This window comes from Phascolarctos cinereus, unplaced genomic scaffold (genome assembly GCF_003287225.1).
Source record: "Phascolarctos cinereus isolate Bilbo 61053 unplaced genomic scaffold, phaCin_HiC Scaffold_3;HRSCAF=262, whole genome shotgun sequence".
Classification (NCBI taxonomy): domain Eukaryota; kingdom Metazoa; phylum Chordata; class Mammalia; order Diprotodontia; family Phascolarctidae; genus Phascolarctos; species Phascolarctos cinereus.
In genome coordinates, this window is record NW_027555736.1 from 222,877,952 (window position 1) to 222,903,819 (window position 25,868).

Consider the following 25,868-nt stretch of genomic DNA (forward strand, 5'->3'; position numbering starts at 1 on the left):
GAATTCACATTGTGAGGAGAGGAATGGCTCCAGGAAATTTATATTATTTGTGACTTTTTTTTTAAAAGGAGAATAAATGTGGCCCTTTCAGCACACTGGATTCTTGTATATGTCTCCAGTCAACACAGAGCTGAGAATAAGAGTCTAGAAAGGAAGGATAAGGCAGTAGTAAGGAAGGAAGAGGAAAGGGAACAGGAAAAATAATGAAGAGTGCAAAGAGAATGCAGATTGTTAATAAAACTGAGGATGGTCAACGAGTTATTAGAATGGCTTCCCATTATTTCAGGCTTGTACTGAGAGTATAGCCAGGTAAGGACATGGCCAGAGGTGAAGTCTAATCTACCTGATTATACTACCTGAGGGATATCAGGTAGATATTTATTCTAAACCCTCTTTTGCTGGTATTTAAAAATATCCTTGATTAGAGAGTGAGAGAGAGAGAGAGAGAGAGAGAGAGAGAGAGAGAGAGAGAGCATTTATTATTTACTGTATGCCAGGCACTGTGCTAAGTGTTGCGGATACAAATACACAGCAAGACAGGTCATGACCTTAAAGAGCTTACATTTTAATGGGGAAAGACAACAAAAGGGCTGAAAGAGTTTGGGGCAGTTACTAGTGAAAAGGAGAGATAGTCCAGAGAAAGGGTCGAGGAGTGAGCGAGGTGAAACAGGGATGAGGTCCTCCTTCCTAAAATGGTGGTCTCAGGGAAGGAGTCACCAGAATCAGGGCCTTAGGGCAGAGGTTTCCCCAGGGTGACAATGTAGCTGGTGAAGTGGAGGGAGAGGGAAAAAAGAGACAAAGAGATAAACAGAGAGGGGGAGCAGGGAAGGGAAGAAAGGGAGAGAGGAAGAGGGAGAGAGAAAGAGGAAGGAAAAGAGGGAGAGAGAGACAGAGAGAGAGAGAGAATGGGAGAGAAGAAGGGAAGGAGGGAGAGGGAGAGAGGAGGGGCCAGTAAGAGGAAGAGACAGAGAGAGAGAAGGAGAAAAGAGAAGGAAAGAGAGAGAAAAAGAGAGAGAGAGAGCGCTTACAGAAAACTGGGAAAGCTTCATGGAAGAAGTGACATTGGAGCTGGGCCCTAATGGATAAGTGGAGTTGGAAGAGAAGAGAATTCTAGCCATAAGAAACATCTTAAACAGAAACTCATAGATTAAACAATGAGAAGAGATAGGACTTGTACGTAAGTCATTAGTAAAAAAAAAGTTTCATTAAATAGGTACAGAGAAAGTGCTATAGAAGTTTAGTGGAAAAAGAGAGAAACAGACAAATGGACAATGAGAGAGAGAGAGTCCAGAAATAAGTGCACTGCGCACAGCTGGCATCCTTCCTCAAATGGTGGTGCCAGGGAATAGAATCCTGCCATGGTTATACAGAGGAATTACTCCTGTGCAGAACTGCACCTATTAGAAACTACACAGGCAATCAAGACCTGGCTCAGCATTACCTTTGGTAACTTTGGACAATTCATTTAGCCTTTTTGTGTCTCAGTTTGGTCATTCATAAAATGGAAAACATCGGCCCTGCCTACCTTACAAGGCTGATACAAAGATCAAATGAGGTAACAGATGTGAAAGTAAAAAAGCACCATAAATAATTCATAGAGTGCTTTAAGGTTTACCAAGGGCTTTCTTCCCAATAGCCCTATAAAGTAGATCACTCAAAAGCATCCCTATCTTCTAAAAGGGGAAACTGAGGCTCAGAGCAGTTATGACTTGCCCATGGTCACACAACTAGTATGTGTCAACTTTTTTGACATGGTGTGCTCTTTCATATAATTTTAACAGGAATGCCCAGATTCAAGTATGCTCATGGCAGGACTCCACTCTCTTGTACCATTTAGTTTCTCCCTTCCTTCTTTGATGCCAGATCTCCTGATTTTGAAGGCCAGGGCTCCTTCCTTCTACCAAACCACATATCTAGGCATATAGTATTCTACCCCTACTGCACCTTTCACATTCAGGCATTTCTGATGACAGTCTTTACTACTATTGCTGCTATAATTAAGATTATAGTAACAGCAATTACTACCATGATGATGATGGCTACTACTATTCCTTCTCCTCCACCATCATCATATTCATATAGCCTTTTAAGATTTGTGAAATGCTTTCCTGACAATAACTATCCTGGTGCCTCAATTTCTTCATTTGTAAAATGGGGGGAAGGGGTTAAACTTAGATAGCCTCTGAGTTTCCTTTTGACTCTACAGCCATGATGATCCTATAAGCCTATGGACCCTCTCAGGCACATGATACAATAATTAGCTTCCTATTTTATAGATGAGGAAATTGAGGCTTTGAGAGGTGAGATAATTTATCACAGCACAATCTGTAACTGGTCTCCTATCTCCAAGTCCTGTTCCATGAGCTAACAGTCTATCCACTTTGCCAGGCAGCTGCTACCCTCCCCTCCCTAGTCACTAATTCTTACTGCTTCCCAAACTAGTTTTTGCTATCTGCCTTTAGAAGCTGACTTCCATGGCCCCACATTTCAATTCAGTTCAGTTTGGCAGACATATGCTGAGCATCTACTGTGTTTCCACTACAGTAGAGTCTACTTGGTCCCAGTGAAAGAAACAGAGATGACAGGCTCTGCTTTCCAGACGCTTATTGGAAGTCATGCCCCTTTCATATAGAATTGGAGATATAGTTTCTCATATACTCTCTTTTATGACAAAACATATCAGAAAAGAGAAGCAAACATAACCTGGAGCTCTAGAGGACATATCCATTACAAACCCATGGATGGCAGTGTACATAGCCTTTGCAAGAAACAAACAGACAAAGAGAAAAGAAAGAAAGAAAGAAAGAAAGAAAGAAAGAAAGAAAGAAAGAAAGAAAGAAAGAAAGAAAGAAAGAAAGAAAGAAGAAGAAAGAAAGAAAGAAAAGAAAAGAAAGAAAGAAAAAGAAAAGAAAAGAAAAGAAAAGAAAAGAAAAGAAAAGAAAAGAAAAGAAAAGAAAAGAAAAGAAAAGAAAAGAAAAGAAAAGAAAAGTCATTCTGGGCTGAAATGTCTCCTTCTTGTCCTTTGGCTTGTGATCAATAATTTTAGATAGGGACGAAATTTTTTCAGTGGGTCATTTCTCAAATATACAAACAAGGAAGCTCAGATGAAGAGTGGGAAGAGAAGGGAAAAGTAATAGTTTAAAAACCACAAAAGATTTCCTGTGAAATATCTGTCATGGGAACACAGGGAAGAAACCACTTTAAGGACAGAACTCATATGCTTAGAGGGAGATAAGAGGGCTGCTGCTTAAAACTCAATGGGGGGGGCAGCTAGATGGCGCAGTGAATAGAGCTCAGGCCTTGGAGTCAGAAGGACCTGAGTTCAAATCCAGTCTCAGACACTTAATACTTACTAGCCAGTGTGACCCTAGGCAAGTCACCTAACCCCTATCACCTCACCAAAAAGCAAAAAAATTCAATGAGGCCAAGTCTGGAAAGCTTTTCCTTTATTTAAAAAAAAATCACACAAAAAAAAATTTAAAAGAAAAAAAGTGAAGCCTAAATGGAAACATAGTCTGTCTGTTTTAAGCATGAGATTTACATGAACACAAGTGAAAAAAAAAAAAGGTAGATGTCCAGAGTAGGTCTCACCCAGCCATACTGCATTTGGAGCTCTTGATAGGTCTATTTAATACTCATACAAAATTCTGTTGGTACTTCTTTCATGTCCACATAGATTCTATCACTGTTCCTTCAGCTGTAAAACAAGAAGCCTGTTGCTCCTAATGGTTCAGCCTAAAAGTGCATTCAGATCTAAAACTGTGATTCTAAGTCTCAACACCATTTTCCTGGTAAAGAAAGTGAGGGAAGGGGTTTCTCCCCACTTCCATGTCCAGGCCCCTGTATAGCCTATGGACCCTTTCTCAGAAGAATATTTTAAATGCACAAAATGAAATAAATAAGATTGTAAAGAAACTAATTTTGTTGAAAATTTTATTAAAATACATTTTTTAAAAAGTTCACATATCTGCATCCAGAGAAAGAACTGGTAAATAAAAGTATGCATAGAATAATTTTACATATGTGTGTGTATGTGTATGTATGTGTGTATATATGTGTATATATATATATATACATGTATATATATATATATATATACACACACCTATTTGTATCTAATGGTGGCAGGGGAAGGGGAAGGAAGAAAAAAGGGAAAAAATTTACATAATAATTATGTTATATATATTTGAAAAGAATAGCAAGTTGTGCATAGCAGATTTGCAGTTTCATGTACAATTGTCTTTTTTTGTACTATGTTATGAAAATGCTTGTTTTATTCCATAAATTAAGAATAAAATAAAAAAAAACAAGTTCATAGACCCCAGGTAAAGAATCCTTAACCTAAAGCCATATAGCGCCACATTCTTGGGACAATCTGAAATCTATGGTATCTCCAAGAATCCTGCAACATATATAAGGATCCTAGCTCACACATATAGATTCCAGGTCCAAGCAATCTACTTATGTAGTTCTGATTCTTTTTTTTTAAAATTTATCTGTGTAAAAAGTTCTCACCACAATAGCTTGATTCCGTCCTTACACTATCAAGTTTTCTGAAATCCAGTGCAGCCTTCCCATTGTCTCTATTGCCTCCACGTTCATCACACCTTCAAAAGATGTTTTCCCCCAAGAGTCATTTAAATGAATTCCATCTAGAATGTTTTCCTGACAACAACCCTATGAAACAGTGTTCGCATTATTCTCATTTTACAGATAAGGATACCGAGATTCATCACTCCCTAAGCATGGGAGCCAAGACTCAAACCAAGTTCTTCTGACTCCAAATTCAGTGATCTTTTCACTAAACCCAAAAGGACATACTCACTCCATGGAAATTGTCAGAAATGGATCAGCCGCTGTCCACCACTCTATAGTAGAATCAAATGAGACTTGTGAGTCTAATGGTGTGTCTGTGAACTAACAAATGCCTCGTGTCATCTCTGGATACAAGACACTGTCCATCCCACAGCATGATGTAATGGTCAGAATCAAGAAGACTTGGAGTCTTTGGACTCCAAGAGACAGATCTGAGTTTTGCTTTATACATTTACAAACTTTGTGACCCTGGGTGGGTCTTTTAACTTCTCTAAGGCTGTTTCCTTACCTGTAAAATGGGGCAAAAAGATCAGCTCTTCCTACGTCATTGGACTGATATGGGAAAGCACTCTATAAACCTCAAAGTGCTATCTAAATACTGTTAGAAGAAAATACGTGTAAACATTTAAGTCTCAAGAATATGCTTTCTCCATGCCCTTCCATACCAGGCCCTACACCTCATGCACATTTAGGAACACATCTTTAGAGCTGGAAGGAATCTTAGAAGCCATCTAATCTAATCTTCCCATTTTACAGATGGGGAATGCGAGGCGGAGTGACTTGATTGAAGTCGCATAGACAAGAAGTAGCAGAGCCAAGATTTGGACCCAAGTACTCTTGAATCCATTACAGCCTCCTTTCTGCTATTTCCCACCACACTCCTCTTTGGGTATTTCTTCCTTGTTTTCCATTGCTGCTTGAAATGAGTGCCATCTTTTGGGACAAAACCTTAATAATGCCTTTTGGTTGTAAGAGAAAATTTTCCCTGGAGCAGGAAATATTAAAAGGCTCTTCATTGCTTTCCTTACTCTTTGATAACGAGCTCCTTAAGGATTGTCTTTTGCTGCTTTTTGAATCCTCAGCACTTAGCATAGAACTTGGCACACAGTAGGTGCTTTTATTGGCTGACAGGGTTCAAATCCAACCACTGTGTATTGCTACCTGTGTGACCCTGGACAAGTCACTTCTCTCCATCTTGTTTTCCTTATCTGTAAAATGTGGATAATAATAGCACTACTTCATAGGCTTGCTGTAAGGATCAAATGAAGAAACACATGTAAAACATTTTGTTCAAAATGATATGCAAATTATTGTTGTTATTATTATTACTATTGTTGTACCCTATTATGGGACAGGTAGGTGGTACAGTGGATAGAATGCCAATCCTGGAGTCGGAAAGACTCATCTTCCTCAAATCTGGCCTCAGACACTGTGTGACCTTGGGCAAGTCACTCACCCCTGCTTGCTTCAGTTTCCTCATCTGTAGAATGAGCAAAGGAAGGAAATGGCAAAGCATTCTGGTATCTCTACCAAGAAAACCCTAAATGGGGTCACAAAGAGTCAGACTTGACTGAAAAAATGACTGAACAACAACAAATACCTATTGTAAGTGGTTAGAAGAACTTGTTTTAGTAACTATTATTATTGTTGTTATTATTATTATTATTATTTTTATCATCTTTCATATGCCTATCTTTACTCCAACCCTTTTTCCCCCAGCAGGAGGTAGGTATTGACTTTGGAAGTCAGCAGAGAGATCAAAGCATACCTTGGGCAGACAAACAATTTAACACTGGTGAGTCCTAGCTCCTCGAGATTAGGGGCTATCTTTTGTCTTTCTTTGTATCCCCATTGCTTAGTACAATGCCTGGCACAGAGTAGATGCCATAGTTCACCACGTAAGGTCGCCAATGCATAATCATCAGTCTAAAAGTTTTTCAGTCTAAAATTGGTTTATAACCTTTCATCATGCAATCATCGCATGGTATGATTCTGTTTGTCATGCAATTTAAAAGGTAAACAGAGTAGCAATCTATTCACCAGTGGCATATGGATATACATTTATCTCTCACACATTGCAAGCCGAGAGCCTAGAATTCTCAGCGCGTATTCGTTGTCAGTTTATTTCCAAAAGCTGACTTGTGTGGTTTGTTTAGAGCGCTGCGGTACTAACGGTATTATCACTCAACCCAGTGCAGAGCAGGAAGCACAAGGGGAGCTGGTGGTCAGGAGAAGCTGCCATGAACAAGTCACACGATATGGTAAGACTTGCATCTTCCCAATTTTAACATATATTCGTGAGTACTTTGTGCACCCTAGTCTTGCACCAAAGACAGTTTAGTAGTAAATGATTTTTAAGTAATATCGTTACAATGGCTTCACATAATGGTCACACCCCACTTTTTTGCAAAACAATTTGGCATAAAATCTGTGATGATTATGCAATGAAATATGGTACTTAATAAATGCTAATTGACCAACTAACTGAGGCCCTGGTCAAATCACCACCTTGCTGTCCTTCTCTGGGTCCCTATAGGCTCTGACAGTACTGTTGGCTTACTGTCTGTACCAAGTCATCAGGGATATGGATGAGACATGAGATTTTGTTAGTTCAGAGGAATCCCAGGTGAGGAAACTCTCCCTACCAAAGCAGATCGGCACCTTTTCCACATCTTATAGTATTAGTGAGTTACCTAAAATACCAAGAGATTAACTGTCTTGCCTATAGTCACACAGCCAGGATGTCAGAGGGACTTGGATTTGGGTCTTCTCAACTGAGGCCTCTTCTCTCTCAGCCACACCCCTGTTGCCTCTCGCTAGATCATTAACAAGCATTAATGTGGAACATGGAGTATTCTAAATGAGGGGTATGTATTTTTAGACCTGTCATTTCAGGTAAGCAAGTGAAGAAGTGTTTGTAGCAAAAGCTGAAGGGGTATACTGTGGTCAGAACCAAATGAAGCCAGTAGACTGGGGCTTTGATGAATCTACCCTCTTCTAATCCCAGGAACAACAGCCTTTTCAGCCAACTAAAGCCCTCCACATGACACTAGTTTTACCATCTGCCTGAAAAGAATTCTTTATCCATAACCGCTCTTCCTTCTCTTTCCCACCTCTTTCCATTCTACATTTCAGAAAACTCTCCTCCTCCCCCCCACACCCCACCCTTTCTACATCTTTCAGTTTCCCTTCTCTGAGGCTTTTCCATTGTCTAGGTCACAGGGTCAGAGAGATTCTTTCAAGCCAATGTTAGACAACTTGATCTTTCTTGGAGGCAAATCTACTGACCAGCAAGGAAGGCAGTGTGTGTCTCAAGGTTTCAGATCAATGGAGAGAGAGAAAGAGCACGTGGAGAAAGGAGGAAACATGACATATCAGACTGCAGCTTGGGAAGGCGGGTCTGGCAAACCTTAAAGACCCTGAGGAACAGCCCCGGTGGGCGAGTTGCTAGAAGTCCCATCTGGAATTTCCATGGGGTGAACCAACGTGACTAGTTTGCTGGACATTCCAAGGTTAGAAGCTGTCATTCAGGCAGACTGTCCTGTGCTTTTGTATAATTCTGCGTGCCCTCTCTCTCTAATTCAAGCCCCACATTTCTAATTTTTGCTCTTTTCCTTTTCTTTCTTTTGTTATTTTGTTCTTCCCCCCTCCCTCTCCCCATTTCTTATACTACATGCAAGGAGCTATGCTAAGGATTTCCATTGCCTTGCTGAACACTGCCACATGGAAACCCTATTAGCAAATCAGATTCACGGGATCATACATTTAGAGTACACAGTATGAACCTCTTTTTCTTATTTTTTATTTTTGCTAGGCAATTGGGGTTAAGTGACTTGCCCAGGGTCACACAGCTAGTACATATCAAGTGTTTTGGTCTGAGGCCAGATTTGATCTCAGGTCCTCCTGACTTCAGGAGCCGTTCTTTATCCACTGCACCACCTAGCTGCCCCATGAACCTCTTATTTTACAGATAGGGAAATTGAGGCCCAGAGAAGTCAAGTAACTTGCCTGAGAACACTATAAAGGTTATAAGTAGCAGAGCTGGGATTTAAACTCAGGTCTCTGACTTCAATCCAGAATTAATTTGTCTGAAACCAAATTCAACAGCTGTCCCCAACCAACTCTCTCCCTCTTGACTCTACAGTAAGCTATTTGAAGACCAGGATTGTTTCATTCCTTCTGTTTATTTCCCTAGTGAAGTGACTCTCGCTTCATAAATTCTCATTGACCAATTACTTCCTATTTCTGTTCATGGCAGCACCATTTTTCTCAGGTCCTCAGGTTCAACATCTTCTCTCCCTTTGTCTCCACAAATTCTACCCTCAAAGCGTTTCTCTCACCCATCCCATTCATTCCATCTCTACCACTATCACCTTAAATTCAAAGCTTGGTTACCTCTGTCCTTGGTTTACAATTGCCTCTGTTTCTCCTCTATTCCATTCTATACATCTCTGACCAAAAATACATCTTCTTCCCTAAAGCATAGTTCTGATCATGTCACTTCTTGCTTAAAAACCTTCAGTGACTCTTCATTGTTGTACAAAATGCAATCCAAACTCCTTGTTCTGACATTCAAGGCTTTCCACAATCTGTATCCATTCTAATCTCCCACTGATGCCCTTCATAGACCTTATGCTTCATCCAGATCAGACTCTTTCCTAACATGCTGCCATACTTTCCTGCTTTGGTCATGATATTTCCTCCCTTTGGAATGCCCTCCTCATCTCCTCCCAAAATCCTACCTATTCTTCAAGGCCCAGAAGAAATATCAATTCTATCATGAAGCTATCTCTGATTCTCCCAATCAGGTATAATCTTTCTCATCTCTGAATCCTCCTAACTCTTTGCATCTCTTTTATGACATATCTCATTCTACCTTTCAATAGAATCATTTGAGGGCTTGTCTTGTCTCTCCATTCCCATCCCTACTCCCACCCCCACTAAATTTTAAGCTTCCTTAGAGCAAGGATCGCATTCTTGCATTATTCATCCTTCTAATATCCACAGTACTTACATCCAGTAGGTACTCAGAAATGTTTATGGATGAATATTGAACCCCTCTTGTTTCTCTGGGTAATGAAGAGGAAAGGCATTCACAGTGTGGTTCTATTATTGTGCTCATTTCAGGCATTCTCATTTTCTAAACACAACATACTAGGAGTTTTCCTAAATGACAGCAGTTTGTTTTAAAATTGAATTCACCAGACTTATACGGACCAGTTCAAAGTCACATAAGCAGAACCTGCAAAACAATAAACACAATGACTAAACCAACAAAAATGGAAATGACAAAGACAAACAAAAAAAACTGTGCTGTATAATTATAACGACCAAGTTTGTGCCTTGAAAATAACAGAAAATGCATCTGGCTTCTCCTGTTGGCAGAAGTGGAGAACTAAGGGTGTAGAATAGCATATACTGTCATTCAAGGTCAGTGTGGTAATTGGCTGATTTTGCTGTCAAGGTTTTTTCTCTTTTTCTTTTAATCTTTGTTGCAAGGTATGGCTCCCTTACCTTGTAGAGAAAAGATATGTCTGGAAATAAAGATGATAGTAAGATTTTTTTAACTATCAAGAAAAAAAATTGAACTCATTTAAGAGAGACTTCTCAAAAAGCCTGAACACTCTCAAAATTCAATAAAGGGGAGCAGTGAAGGAGAGTCCCATAAAAGAGAGTGTTGCTGCCTGCTGCTGATGTCATTGCAACTACAGTCCCCAGAACTCTCCTGTGACTGACGCTTACTCAAAGTGCCCCAAAGGAAAAAATAATAATAATAACCTAGAGTTGCAATTTATCTTCACAAGGTCAGCCTATGCAAGCACAACCTTCGGGTGTCTGGTCAAGGTTGGTGGATTAGGATTTATTTCTTTATTGTTCTAAATGGTTTATTGCAGAATTGTTTCCAAGACAGTGCCCCTATGTCTTTGTACTTAATTTAAACATTGTGGATGCATTAAAGTCTTTTGGGGGATCAAGAAAAGAGGGGAGATATATGAATTGAGCTGGAGGTTCATAGCAGGTGGGCTGGAGGTGGGGAGGCCCCTAGGGTGAATAACTAACCATTTTATTGTCTCTTCCACTTCAATCTATAAAACAAGATTGGTAGCAGCTTAGGGGTACTGGGTCCTAGTTCTGACTTTGACTCAAATTACTTACATGATCTTGGGCAAGTTGTAACTTTTTCTAGACCTTATTTTCCTCATTTGTGAAGTTAAAGGTTGGACTTAATAGTCTCTACGGTCCCTGAGAGCTTGTATATTTTATCAAAGAGCCTTAGAATCTTAGAGTGAACTTTGGAGAGAGGGGTATGCTGGAGCACACCAAAATGGCCAATCTGCTGGACATTCTACAGTTACAATCTGTTGAACAGGCAGAATATCCTTTGCTTTTTATAGCTCTGATCTCTCTCTCTCTCTCTCATTCAAGTCCTAAAGCTCACACATGCCCCCAAGAGCCAAATGTTAAATTTTCATTATAAGAAATTGGCAAAACTACAAATCAGGGCTTGATCTGTTGTTTTGTTTTTTGTCTAAACTTTAAAAAGTGATGGAGAAAATGCTTATAATGCAGATTAAACCGAAAAGAGTATCATGCATGCACTTTTTCCCAAAGTCTATTAGTTAAACTTTTACCTGTTCACCACTGCTCAGAGAGCAATAAATCTAACCTTTTACTCAAATCAAGAATCCCTCCTTCAAAACTTACTATCAATGTGACTTCGGAAAGTAACCTAATCTCAATTTCTTCATCTGTAAAATGAAAGATTTGAATTAGATAATCTCTAAATTCCCTTCCAACTCTCAATCTATAATCCTATGATCCCAAGACGATTCCCCACGGTAGTCAACTGACTTCCATCATAAATATTGCAGGTGATTCTTAGGAGAAACCAAGAAGTTTCTTTACAAAAGGAATTGACTTACAAAGATCTTCAAATGTATTTAGAAACCAAAAAGCCTAGAGGCTGTTCATCCTCTCCTGGATTATTTGTTACCTCCATGCCCTACACATATATCCTCCTATAGACACTTCCACATCTACCCTGGTCCTGAGCTATTGAGAATAGATAGGGCTTAGTTGGAAGGAGAGTGTAGAAATCAGGAGAAGATTCCTATATGTGTGTTAATGGGGGTGGGGGTGGGGGTGGATTTGAGGAGTGGGGAAGATGTTAATAAGGGGATTATTGATCAATTCAATTTCACATTCTATTTTATGAAATTGCCCAGCTTCCAAACTTTGAGTAGCCTTAATTATAGGATGTAAGAGATAGGTAACAAAGATAATAAGATGCAAGGATGTGGCTCTTTCTGACTTTGAGTATTTTATTTACATAGGAAACTACTTGAGGATTGGCAGAGACAATGGACTTGCCATTGTTCACGGACTGTCCCTATCTTTCTCTCTGCCCATTTCACTGACCTAGGTTAAATGGAGGGACTGAAAGTTTAAAAGTAGCCAGTCTTGCCAGGAATTGAGTTGTGGAGAGTCCAGAAGAGAATTAGTTATGGAAGAACCCTGCTCTCAAATTAGCTTTTCAATTTTTCAACTGTACCTCTTAGAAAATGCAACAATGCAAGAGATAATTTCTTTTTTCTCCATCCCCTTTTTTTCATCAGTCTCTCCTTGTAGCAGCAGCACATGTCAGCATCCAGTAGTGAAGGTCCAAGGTCATAAAGCTAATTGGTAGCTTTGGTTGTGTCTAGACTCCTCATCTATGTGTTCTTTCTACTATATTGCCCTATTTCTGGGGAATACCCCTGATTCTCTGCCATCCTATGACAGTGTTTTGTCATTAAAATGGAGAGGGAAATCAGTCACACAGATTCCCCAAAATCACTAGTCAACTAATTGGAAGAGTCAAGAGGCAAAGTCAATCCTCAGTGATAATAGTATGTCAACATTTCATTCATAATAATAATACTATAATTGAACTGCGTCATGGATAGTCACCCCTCCAGTATAGATAGGAACCCATCTGTACCATCTCACCTTGAGAAAGTTTTATCCCATAAAGCATCTACAAAGAGTCACTAGGGGTCTTCCCCTACATCTCCTGACATTGCTTCTCATTTTTTTCCGTAGAAGAGCATGTGAAAACTATTCCCCAATTTCCTGTGACCTGATGTGACCCCAGGCCTTGGTTCCACCACTCATAAGCATGTGGGTAGGAATGGAGCAGATGGAATGTCTGTCTGTTATCCCTCATTCTTGCTATAAGATGAAGCCTCTCTCTTTTTCTGGTCATGCATCTCCTTTATGATATCTTTTATTTTACTTATGCACAATATGTCATTGGCTGGTTAGTTGCTCTACTTGACTCACATCTCTCCTCGCTCTACCCTCCACTCAACTGTTAAATTGATCTTCCCAAAACATATCTGATGCCCTATTCAATAAACTTTAGTGGCTCTCTATTACCTCCAATACCAAATAGAACCCCCCCCCCATTTGACTTTTAAAGCCCTTCATAACCTGGCCCCTTTCTACCTTTCTAGTCTTCTTTTCTTTTCTTCTTTTTTTAAAGGCAATTGGGGTTAAGTGACTTGCCCAGGGTCACACAGCTAGTAGGTGACAAGTGTTTGGTCTGAGTCCGAATTTGAACTCAGGTCCTCCTGACTTCAGGGCCAGTGCTCTATCCACTGCTCTATCTACCTAGCTGGCCCCATGTTCTCTCCATTTTTTTTCTGTTTTGGCTAGGCAATGGGGTTAAGTGGCTTGCCCAGGGTCAGACAGCTTGTAAGTCTGAAGTCAGATTTGAACTCAGGTCCTCCTGACTTCAGGGCCAGTGCTCTATTCTAGCTGCCCCCCTTTCTAGTCTTCTTACACCTGACTCCTCATCCATATATTCTCTCATCCAAAGACGCTGACACCTTGTTGTTCCTTGAACGTGACATTCCGTCTCCCCACTTCAGACATTTTCACTGGCTGCCCCCCATTCCTAGAACTCTCTCCCTCCTCAGCTCTGCCTCCTGGCTTCCCCAGCTTCCTTCAAGCCAAGGTAAAGTCCTACCTTCTGGCAGGAGCCTTGGCCAATCTTCCTTAAACTTAGATGGTCTCTACTTTACACTGTATGTATCTTGGGTATACTTAGATATTTGCGTGTTGTTTGCTCCTTTATCTGTGAACTCTATGCGTAGAAGAAATCTAATATGTGCTTATTCACAGACCTTTTACCTATTACCCTTTAAGTGACACCTCACTTGGATTCCTCACAGATTGTAGTACTGTACATTTTGCACCTATATAGAATTACTGGGAATGAAACTGGTATTAAAAAGTTCATTCTTTTTGTTTTAGAGAGAAGCTTGGAATTATTAAAAGTGCTGTGCATTTATTTCCCCTAGTGGAAGCAAATTTCCTCTCTTCCTCCAATTCTAGGACCAGAGTCAATTCAAAGGTTCACATTATCAGTTCTTTTTCTGGGCCTCAGTTTCCATAACAAATGCCATATATCATGGGAGACTACAAATAAATTAGGTATATGATTTTTTTGGATCCCACATTAGAATGTTGGGATTATGAGGAGAAATGAGAGGAAGCTACAACAATAATATTATCAAATTGAATATCAAAGTAATAAAATGAGATAATTAGTTTTAAAGGGTTTAACATAGTGCCTGGTACATAACAGGTACTTAATAAGTGTTTGTTCACACACACACACACACACACACACACACACACACACACAAAGACAGAAATCACTTAACAGTCAATAGAAAAGAATGATTAATGTAGCCTGCCCCTCCCTACTCTGAGAGAAGTGGGTGTTCCAGCAAGTTTTACTGCTTATTTATCCTCATTATAAGGCAAATAGTGAACAGATTTTCTGTTCATGGGGAAAACAGTGGGATTCTTTTGGGCACTGTATCAGAGCTGAACAGTTTGGGGTGGGGTAGGAGAAAAAGACTCTAGGCCCCAATTTCTTTTTTTTTTAATATAAATTTATTTATTTTTAGTTTTCAATATTCACTTCCACAAGTTTTTGAGTTCCAAATTTCTCACCCCTCCCCCACACCAAGATGGCATGCATTCTGAATACCCCTTCCCCTAGTCTGCCTTCTCTTCTGTCTCTCCCCCCTCCCTTCTCTTATCTTCTTCCCCTTCTATTTTCCTGTAGAGCAGGACAGACTTCTGTACCCCATTTCCTGTATTTCTTATTTCCCAGTTGCGTGTGAAAACATTCTTTTTAAAACATGTGTTTTTAAAACTTTGAGTTCCAAATTTTCTCCCTTCCTCCCTCCCCACCCACCCTCACTGAAAAGGCAAGCAACTCAATATAGGTTGTACATGTGCAGTTATGCAAAACACTTCCATAGTAGACATGTTGTGAAAAACGAACTCTATTTCCCTTAATCCTATCCTGCCCTCCCATGTATTCTATTCTTTCTTTTGACCCTGTCCCTCCTCAGAAGTATTTGCTTCTGATTACCCTCTTTCCCAATCTGCCCTCCTCTCTATCATCCCCCTGCTCTCTTGTCCCCTTCTCCCCCTATTTTCCTGTAGGGTAAGACAGATTTCCATACCCAATTGAATGTGTATGTTATTCTCTCCTTAAGCCAAATCCTATGAGAATAAGATTCCCTCATTCCCTCTCACCTTCCCCTGTTTCCCCTCCACTGTGAGAGACTTTTCTGTTTTTTTTGTGAGATAATTTACCCCATTCTACCTCTCCCTTTCTTCTCCCTGTATCATCCTCTCTCATCCCTTAATTTTATTCTCCAGATATGACCCCTTAATCTTCAACTCACCCTGTGCCCTATCCATCTATCTATATATACATACATATAATTTTTTTCCTTCAACTACCCTAATACTGACAAAGTTCTCATGAGTTACAAATATCATCTTTCATGCAGGAATGTAAACAGTTCAATCTTAATAAGTCTCTTATGATTTCTCTTTCCTGTTTACCTCTTCATGTTCCACTTGAGTCCTGTATTTGAAAGTCAAATTTTCTATTCAGCTCTGGTCTTTTCATCAGGAATGCTTGAAAGTCCTCTATTTCACTGAATGACCATTTTTTCCCCTGAAGGATTATACTCAGTTTTGCTGGGTAGGTGATTCTTGGTTGTAATCCTATCTCCTTTGCCCTCTGGAATATTATATTCCATGCCCTGCGGTCCTTTAATGTAGAAGCTGCTAAATCTTGTGTTATCCTGATTGTGTTTCCACAGTACTTGAATTGTTTCCTTCTGGCAGCTTGTAATATTTTCTCCTTGACCTGGGAACTCTGGAATTTGGCTACAATATTCCTAGGAGTTTTCCTTTGGGGATCTCCTTCAGGAGGAGATCTGTGGATTCTTTCAATTTCTATTTTGCCCTCTGGTTCTAAATATCAGGGCAGTTTTCCTTGATAATTTCTTGAAAGATGATGTCTAGGCTCTTTTTTTGATCATGGCTTTCAGATAGTCCAATAATTTTTAAATTCTCTCTCCTGGATCTATTTTCCAGGTCAGTTGTTTTTCCAATGAGATATTTCACATTGTTTTCTAATTTTTCATTCTTTTGGATTTGTTTTACAGTGTCTTGATTTCTCATAAAGTCACTGTCTTCCAATTGCTCTATTCTAATTTTTAAGGAAGTATTTTCTTCAGTAATCTTTTGGACTTCCTTTTCCATTTGGCCAATTTTTCTTTTTAGGGCATTTTTCTCCTCATTGGCTTTTTGGACCTCTTTTGCCATTTGGGTTAGGCTATTTTTTAAGGTGTTATTTTCTTCAGTATTTTTTTGGGTCTCCTTTAGCAAGCTGTTGACTTGTTTTTCATGATTTTCTTGCATCACTCTCATTTCTCTTCCCAGTTTTTCCTCTACTTCCCTTACTTGCTTCTCAAAATCCCTTTTGAGCTCTTCCAAGGCCTGGGACTGATTCATATTTTTCTTGGAGGCTTTGGATGTAGGAGCTTTGATTTTGTTGTCTTCTTCTGGTTGTATATTTTGATCTTCTTTTTCACCAAAGTAAGATAATATAGTCTGACTCTTTTTGCGCTGCTTGCTCATGATCCCAGCCAATTACTTGAGTTTTAAACTCTTTGTTAAGGTAAGAGTCTGCTTCCAATGTGGAGAGTACTGTCCCAAGCTTCAGGGGTTTGTATAGCTGTTTTCAGAGATACTTGTAGGGACCTGTAAAATTTTCAGTTCTTCCAAGGTGGTATGATAAGGGGCGAGGTGTTTACTCCTTTCCTGGCCTGTGACCACAAGTATTCCTTTCTGTCCTGTAACTGTGAGGAGGGGTTCCTCTCCACAGCCACTACAAGCTCCACCACGCCAGCGCTCCTCCTCACCCCAGCACTGCTGCCCAGAACTGTGACCCAGATCCACACACGGGCAAAGCAAGAGATTCCTGCCTCAGCACTGGCAAAGAGATCCCTGCAATCCCTCTCTGATCAGCCACTGGATTCCCCCTCAGTCTGTGGGCTGGAAGCTTGGGAAGCAGCTGCCCCCCCACAGTGAAATGCTCTTGGGGAATGGAGCTGAAACCCCGCTTTCCTCTCTGAGCACCGACTGAAACAGACTTTTCCCACTAATCTTCTAAGTTGTCTTTGGCATTCGTAGATTGAGGAGTCTGGAAACCTCCACAGCTGCCGATTCAGTCCTCTGAGGCCTGCTCCAGGTTGCTGCGGCCTGCATGCCCACGCTGGTGCTGCGCTGCGCTCCCAGCCCGGCACACCATTCTGATCAATCATCCAGGTTGTCTTGGGCTGGAAATTTGTTTCACTCTGTCTTTTTGTGGGTTCTGCTGCTTCAGAATTTGTTTAGAGCCATTTTTTATGAGTATTTGGAGGGGTTTTGGGGAGAGCTCAAGCAAGTCACTGCTTTCACTCTGCCATCTTGGCTCCTCCCATCGGCCCCAATTTCTTAATCTAACCACAGGAACTCTGAGAATATCACCCACTGTGGGAAAGTCTCCTCAGGGTAACTAGCCTGAGACACCAGAACAGATAGCGTTTAGAGAGGGCAAATAAAGTTTCACCATGAGAATATGAGACAGTCCACTAATATAAGGTTGAAGAGGCAGAAGAGGTTATTGTGGATGCCATCTGCTGGGACCTGAGAATATAGAACGCTCAGCGGATATGACTCAACTGAAAGATAAAATAGCCCCACAAAGAATTCTATGAAACAAGAAACCTACCCATTGTGTTCACTAAGTTTTCAAGAGCACAGGGACCTCTTAGAAGAAGGCAGATCACTGGTAGATGTTGATATTTTTCTAGAGGCTCTGATATTAGTTGTATTAGTTGTATTTGATCCATAAATAACTGTTTTTCTTCTTTAAGCCTTGTGAGCCTTTGTGCTTACTAGGGGAGTTGGTGATTCTACTCTGGGAAAAAGTCAGAAACGGAAGTTCCTTATCTTAATGATTAAGATTATCTTAATGAGGGCGTGTAAGTCAGAGTAGGTGAGAAGTTCCCAAAGTACACTTGGGCCCTTTGTACCAGGAGGAACGAGACTACAACAAAAGAATTGGACTACCTGGCCTCTTCCAACTCTGACATTTTGTGATTCTGCATAAAATAGTGCGGAATGTCATCAGGGCTCTGCCCTTCATTTAGTTGTAGCAGAGGAGAGAAAGTCCACAGGAATGATGAAAGTGGGGGTGGCAAAGCCAGAAAGTTCTGCTATCTTTCCTTTTCTGCCATGATAATACCAATGCTAGATATTCACTTGGCCCTAGGCACTGACTAAGAATTTCCTTCCAAGAATAAACTAATGTTCTGGTTTTTACTTCTAAAAGTATCCATTCCTTCTGCCAACACATATTGCTTTTTTTTTTTGTGACATCATCAGTGAATTGTTTCACTCCAAAAGAACAAACCCTTCTGGGACCTATCCTAAGATGCAATTTTTTTTTTAATTATTTTTTCCCCTCCTGCTCCAGCTTTCCAGAGGCACATAAATGCTGGATTCATTATATTGGACTCAGGTAGAGACTTGCATTAAAGAGACTTCAATCGATCTCTTAAATAAAGTTGGCAAAATATTTCTCTTACTCTAGGCTTTCCAGTCCCTAATGCAGTCAAGCTAACTTCTCCTGGCCTACTTTGCTTTGCCAAGGGAACCAAGCTTTTTCCCCCCAGTGCCTCAGCTAGACTCACAAAAAATTCACTTAGAATTTGCACATATCTTTCTGTCAGCAAACTTTACAGATTGTAACTTCCACAAAGGAGAAGACAAGTTTCATAATCCCTAGTTCCACAATTGGAGAAGCTGAGAAAAAGAGTAGAGAACTGGCATTTCATATGATACTTTGAATTGGAGTTGTCAGTTCTAATCACTAGAATCACTATACCTTTTCTTCCCCTGAGACTCTTTTGCCTTAACAATAAAAGCCTAGGGACCCACCTACTCTTGCCCCTTTTTCTCACCACTAATCCTTCTGTTACTAGGTCCTTTTTGAGGTGATTCCCACTGCCCCCCTCCTCCAAGATCCCTCTCCTCTTCTCCTCTAGCTCAGTTTTCCTTTGACTTTTGTCCCTCTGCCTTCCTCTAAGACCAATGACAATGGTTAGGTTCCTCCTATCTCAACCAGCACCAGCAGCAAGAATGGGTTTTTTTTAGGCAGTTGGGGTTAAGTGACCTGCCCAGGGTCACATAGCTAGTAAGTATCAAATGTTTGGTCTGAGGCCAGATTTGAACTCAGATCTTCCTGACTCCAGGTCCCATCCACGGCTCAAATGACCCAATGGATGGATGTAAAGCACTCTGCGAACATTGAAGCAATATATAAATGCCAGTTGTTATTATCCTAGAGTCACCAGGCCTCCAGGCTGGTGATGACTTTATTTCTGAGTCTTCTACCATACTGCCACTGAACTCATACAGTGTTTATAGAGCCATACCAAGACATGCTGTCAAATGTTTAACAACTGGGCTGTCTGGAAGAAAAAAAAATGTGTGCACACAGGGTTTTAAGTTAAATCTGCAAACATTTTCTTAAGTCTAGACAATCAACAAAACAACAAGTCAAGCCTCAATTTGTAGATTTCTGACACGTAAATGCTCACATTGGAAATATAATAATTGCCTCTTAAATGCAGGTTAGAACTGGCTCCTGCACTAACCTTCCCTTGTTTGACATCTTAAAAAAATAGAGCTGAGACTATTTTCAATCAATTCAATTTGAGGAAAAAAAATTCTGCATTTGAAGTCAAAAGACCTTTTGGAAGCCCACCTCTGCTACAAATCAACTGCAAGCCCTTAGGCAAGTCACTTAAGGCTATGAGTCAGTCAGCTACAAGTCAGCTTCCTCTTCTTTAAAATGGGTTTTAACGACAGCTTCTAACTCTCAGGGGCATTGTGAGGATCTACTGAGGTAATCTGTTAAGTGAAGGGATTGGACTCGATTTCAGCTCTAATCCTATCACTCCAAGATCCAGATCAACAAAGATTTAATAAGCATTGATCATAAAGCACTGCCCCTGCCCACCCAAGAGTTTATAATGTTAGATCATAGAATTCCGTGTGGGAAAGGCCCTCAGAGGTAATCTTGTGAGGGATGGTCATCAGTCATCTCTTTACATAGAGAGGATGAGTGACTTGCCCAAAGTCACTTAGGTAAAAGAGCAGAGTGGGAACAGCTAGGTGGTGTGGTAGATAGAGCACTGGACCTGGAGTCAGGAAGACCTGAGTTCAAATTCAGTCTCAGACACTTATTAGCTGTGTGACCCTAGGCAAGTCACCTAACCCTGTTTGCCTCAGTTTCCTCATCTGTAAAATGAGCTAGAGAAGGAAATGGCAAACCGCTCCAGTGTCTTTGTCAAGAAAACCCCAAACGGGGTCATGAAGAGTCAGACACAACTGAAAACCACTCAACAACAACAAAGGACTTGAACCCAGCTCCTGGGTTCAAACACTAGCACTCTTTCCACTTTCCCATTCAAGAATCTCCTTGTGGCTCCCTATTGCCTCTAGAGTAAAATCCATACTTCTCTGACATTTGAAGCCCTTAACAATATGGTTCCAGCTTTCCTTTTCAGGTTCATTGCGTATTCCTTCCCTGTCACGAGCTATGTTCTGGGCAAACTAGCTCACTTCTGTCCTTATCCGCTGTCCACCATGTTCTGCTTCTCTCTGTGTTGTTTCTCATGCCTGGAATGTCTTCTTCCTCCCCTCTGCCTCTTTGACTCCCCAGATCCCTTCAAGGCTCTGCTCAAGACAACCTTCTACAAGAGAAGTCTCCTGATCACTACTAGTCTCCTCTGTCCCCTTCTCATTACTTTATATGGTATTATTTTTGTCCTTGAGCCCTCACCACCTAACATAGTTCCTAAAACAGCAAGTATTTAACAAATGCTGGTTGAGTTGAATTGAATTTTTACCCCACCATTCTAGGAATTAAGTGACTCACCCAAGGGTATCAATCAATTTATAAACATTTATTAAATACCTACATTGTGTCAGAGGCAGCTGGGTGATGTGGTGGGTAAAGGACTATATCTGGAGTCAAGAAGACTCGAGTTCGAATCCATCCTCAGACACTAAAATTGCTATGTGACCCTGGGTAAGTCATTTAAACCCCCTCTGTCTCAGTTTTTGCATCTGTAAAATGGGCTATAACAATAGCACCTAACTTTCAGCAGGAATAGCGAGGATCAACTGAGATAATATTTGTAAAGCATTCTGCAAACCATAAGGCACTACATAAATCATCACCATCATCCTCCTCTTCCTCCTCCTCCTCATCACCAATGCAGTTTATGTCTGAGATTGAATTACACTCAAGTGTTCTGGCTCCCAGAATCAGAAGTGATTTCAGAAATCAAGTGAGTTTCCCATTGTAACCATGTATCTAAATCAGGTAAATTTTTATAAATAAGATTTTTCTTTAAAGCTAAGATGCATGTACTAAACCCTCCTGAGACTTGAAAGGGGCTTTCGCCCCTTTTCCTTAATCCCCTTGCAACCCAGTACTACATTTCCTATAACAAGACAGGAAGTGCCCATTCTCCAGGCATCAGGTGCTCAGGCCTCCCACGTGGTACATATTAATAACTTCTCATGCCTTGACTACAGGCCAAATGTTACATTCACAGCTAATTTCCTATTAATTAGGTGCTGCAGTTATTCAGTTAAATGCATAACAGGAGCCAGACAGGAGCCCTGGAGTTCAAAAAGAGACATTGAATATGGCACAAGCAGTGGCCGGATGGCTGTAGGGTTAGGGAGAGCATAATTTGAAATGTCCTCTCTCAAAGAAGCAAATAAGCTATTTCTGGAAGCTACTCATTCACTGTTACAATTATTATTCATGAAGCTCATAGAATATCTTTAGCATGCTGTTTAACCTGGCCTTACTCTGTTCCCTTAGGGTACAAAGAAAAGGAGAAAGCGAGATGGGAATCAGTCTAGTATAGTTCATGTATGGTCTGTTCCAGGATTGCCTTGGTGTTAATTAATACTGGGGCAGCTAGGTGGCCCAGTAGATAGGGTGCCAGGCTTGAAGTCAGGAAAACCCGAGTTAAAATCTAGCCTCAGACACTACTTGTTGTGTGACCCTGGAGAAGTCATTTAACCCTGTTTGCCTCAGTTTCCTCAGCTGTAAAATGATCTGGAAAAGGAAATGGCAAACCACTCCAGTATCTTTGCCAAGAAAACCCCAAATGGAGGCATGAAGAACTGGACATGACTGAAACAACTGAACAACAACTGATCTATTAGGACAGATGTTCTGGGGTCATAAAGAATTGGGTGAAACTACTCAAGGCCAAAGTACTGGGGATTATTGAGTCTTCCACCTAAAGAAATAATAAGGGGTTCAATTTAGCCATAGTATCATCATAAGATTTGGAGCTGGAAGGGGTCTTAGGAGTTGTAGAGTTTAATCACCTCCTTTTACAAACAAGGAAACTGGGGTTCAGAGAGGTCAAATTAATACATTGTCCAGGGTAACACAGCTAGAAAATGCCTGAAACAGGATTCAAATTCAAGTGTTTCTGACTCCACATCCAGCCTTCTGTCCATTAGACTACCTAGTGGTGGCTCATGCTTGAGCTTCAGCATAATCCAATGTGGTCCAACATGCTAATTTGAGATGACAAGCATATTCCATTAACAGAAGAGGTTCTGAATCTTTTTTGGGTCATGGACCTCATTAGTGAAGCCTATGGGCACCTCAGAATAATGCTTTTAAATACATAATGGGATGCTAAATTTCAGTTAGATGTCAGGAAAAATAAAAATGTAATTTTTTCCCCCATCCAAGCTCTCTGACCCCATGAAATCTATCCTTGCTTTATAGAATATCCTGGACTAATCAGCTAAATCTAAAATTCTCATCAAACACAGTCAAAATTTCCTAATCCATCCCAAAACATAGGTCTCATGCCCCAGCTGGGAAGCACAGTTAAAAACCATTGCTCTGAGGGAGTCTCCAATTACAAAGACTTTTTTTTTTTGCTAAATGTACTACAGAACATTTCCTCCTGCACTATGAAATTCTATCACAAATAATTAAACTAGACAGCTTGTCCAAAGAAGCAAACAGGCCTACATCAGGAGGACAGTGACCTTAATTTTTTTTGGTTTTGCACAAATCTGTTCACACATTTGCTAATTCACTAAACAACCTCATTGCCCCATCTCTCCCTCCACCTCTGCTGTATAGTATACTCAGTATAAAAACTATCACTTTGGCATTTCGTGACCCATGTGTGTGGACATCGGCCAACTAATTATAATTCATATCCCAGAACTTATTTATATAGAGCAAGTTCAACCTTAGAGGTTTCTCAGTCTTTTGAGTTCATACCATCGTCTAGGGTTTTCCATATTATGTAGATAGATACAGATACAGATATAGATACACACATATATACACACACAAAAGTATATTATATGTATATATGTATATACATACCTATGTATATTACATATGTGTATATATGTGTGTATGTGTATGTGTGTGTGTATGTGTGTGTGTGTATATATATATGTTTTCCTATATAGGAGTTGAGCTCCTGTCCAGCTTACTTGGCACAGGAACCCAGAGTTATTTAGGAATTCCTCCTATTCAGGAGGTTTGCTCCATGAATTCCTATGCTTGTTCAGGAACTCCTGCATTACTATTTTATTGTTCTACCTTTTACTTCTACATCTCCCATCTGGGCGCAGGACCTCCTCCTTAATCCACAGCTACCTCTATTCACCGTCATCTCTACCACCTACGGGGGTGGGGGGAATCTGATTCCCTCACATACAAGATTATCCAAAATGGCTTCAGGGATATGCAATCTCATGTGCAGGAAGATTCCAAAGAATTGGACACCACTAGTTTGTCTCTGGATGTCTAATTTCAGCTTCCGTCCCTCACTCTCCATTTCTAAGGAATCAGATCCATAACTCAATCAAGCAATCATGATGTGATATGAATGGACCAAAAAAGACTCAGGTCATGCCAAGTTTGAAGTGATCAGACCATATCATCCTCCCCCTACTTCCATTCAACTCCTACTACCTCCAAGATCAACTATAAAATCCTCTATTGATGTAATATAGTAATATGGTAACATTGTATTTGATAAGTGTAAAGACTTAAGATGTTAGGATAAGAATTCATTATTTGGTAAAAAAAAAGTTTGGGGAAACTAGAAAGCAGTATGGCAGAAATTGGGCATAGACCAATATCTTACACCATTTGCCAAGATAAGGTCAGGATGGATACAAGACCTAGATATAAAGAGAGATACTACAAGAAAATTTGAAGAACATGGACCACGTTACTTATCAGACTTATCAACAAGTGAACAATTTATGAATAAACAAGAAATAAAGAGCAGAGTGAGGTATAAAATGGATAATTTCAAGTATGCTAAATTTAAAAGTTTTTGTACAAATAAAACAAATGAGGTCAAAATCAGAAGGAAAACAGAAAATTGGGAACAAATTTTTATAGACAGTTTCTCAGATAAAGGTCTCATATCTCAAATATATAAAGGACTTTGTAAAATCTATAAGCATACAAGTCATTCCCCAATTGATAAATGGTCAAAGGACATGGACAGGCAGTTTTCATATAAAGAAATCAAAACAATTTATAATCATATGAAAAAATTTCCTAAATCATTATTGATTAGAGAAATACAAATTAAAACAACCTTGAGATATAATTTTACACCTATCAGATTGACTAAAATGGTTGAAGGGAAAAGCAACAAATGTTAGAGGAGATGTGGAAAAATTGGGACATTAATTCATTGTTGGTAGAATTGTGAACTGATCCAACCATTTTGGAATTATACACAAAGAGTTATTAAACTGCCTATACCCTTTGACCTGGCTTTCAAAACCCTTCTTAATCTAACCTCTTCCTACCTTTCCAGCTTTCTTACATCTTATTTCACTCACTTACTCTGAAATCCAATGGCACCGGCCTCCTTATTCACCCTCAAACAATACACTCCATCTCCCCATTGTGAGCATTTTCATTGTCTGGTCCCCATACCTGGAACACCATACCTTTTCCATTTCTGCGTTCTGGCTTCCTTCAAATCTCAAGTCCTATCTTCTTCAAGAAGCTTTTATCAAACCTCCTTAAACTTAGTGCCTTCCCTCTAAGATGATCTCCAATTTACCTTGTATATTTCTTGTTTGTACACAGTGGTTTACATGCTGTCTCCCCCAATAGACTGAATTCCTTGAGAGCTGACTGTGGGTTTTTTTTGGTTTTTTGGGCTTTTTTGTTTTTGTTTTTTGCCTTTCTTTGTATCTCTGGCACTTAGCTGAGTGATTGGAACATAGTAGGCACTTCTTAAATGCTCTTTAATGCCTCTTATCAAGGAGGCATCACCATTGCTAGAACAAAATCTGAAATGTAACATGAAGGGGATGTTTAGTCTTTGGAAAAGGAAACATATTCAATGCCAAAATAAAGGCCTCATCCTTTAACTCTGTTAACAAAGTTGACCAGATTTCTCCTGGGCTCACCCTCAATATAACTTAATGTCACCATTAATATCACCTTTCCCCTTTTCCTAATTTTCAAAGAGAAAAACAATATGAATAGAGGGCAATGAGAACATAGAATAAAAAAAAAGTAAGACAACTAATAAGGAAAGAAAACCACTTATGTGGACTTTCGCCTTGTTCCTTCCAGGCTTCTTCCCATTCAAGGAGCTTAGTCCCAGGCATACTTCGAGGATGCAAACTACCTAGGGGAAATAATGCAATTGCAAGAAGGCAATAGAAAGAGCCAGCTTGAACAGCAAGGGGGCAATGGGAGCTCTCCCTGACTCCTTGGGGCCAGCTCTCACTTTACACCAGTAGTATAAAAC

The 25,868-nt window shown here is 40.1% G+C and overlaps 1 protein-coding gene and 1 long non-coding RNA gene across 6 annotated transcripts in view; one reads left to right on the forward strand and one right to left on the reverse strand.

The window, feature by feature from the left end:
- Positions 1-25,868, reverse strand: part of NRXN3 (neurexin 3) — a 2,091,311-nt gene that overhangs the window by 1,743,792 nt on the left and 321,651 nt on the right. The window lies entirely within an intron of this gene.
- LOC110208270 (uncharacterized) overlaps positions 10,318-25,868 on the forward strand; it is a 40,825-nt gene continuing 25,274 nt past the window's right edge. The window contains exon 1 of the long non-coding RNA XR_002324444.1: positions 10,318-10,440. This is a non-coding gene — a long non-coding RNA (uncharacterized LOC110208270). The remainder of the gene's footprint in view (positions 10,441-25,868) is intronic.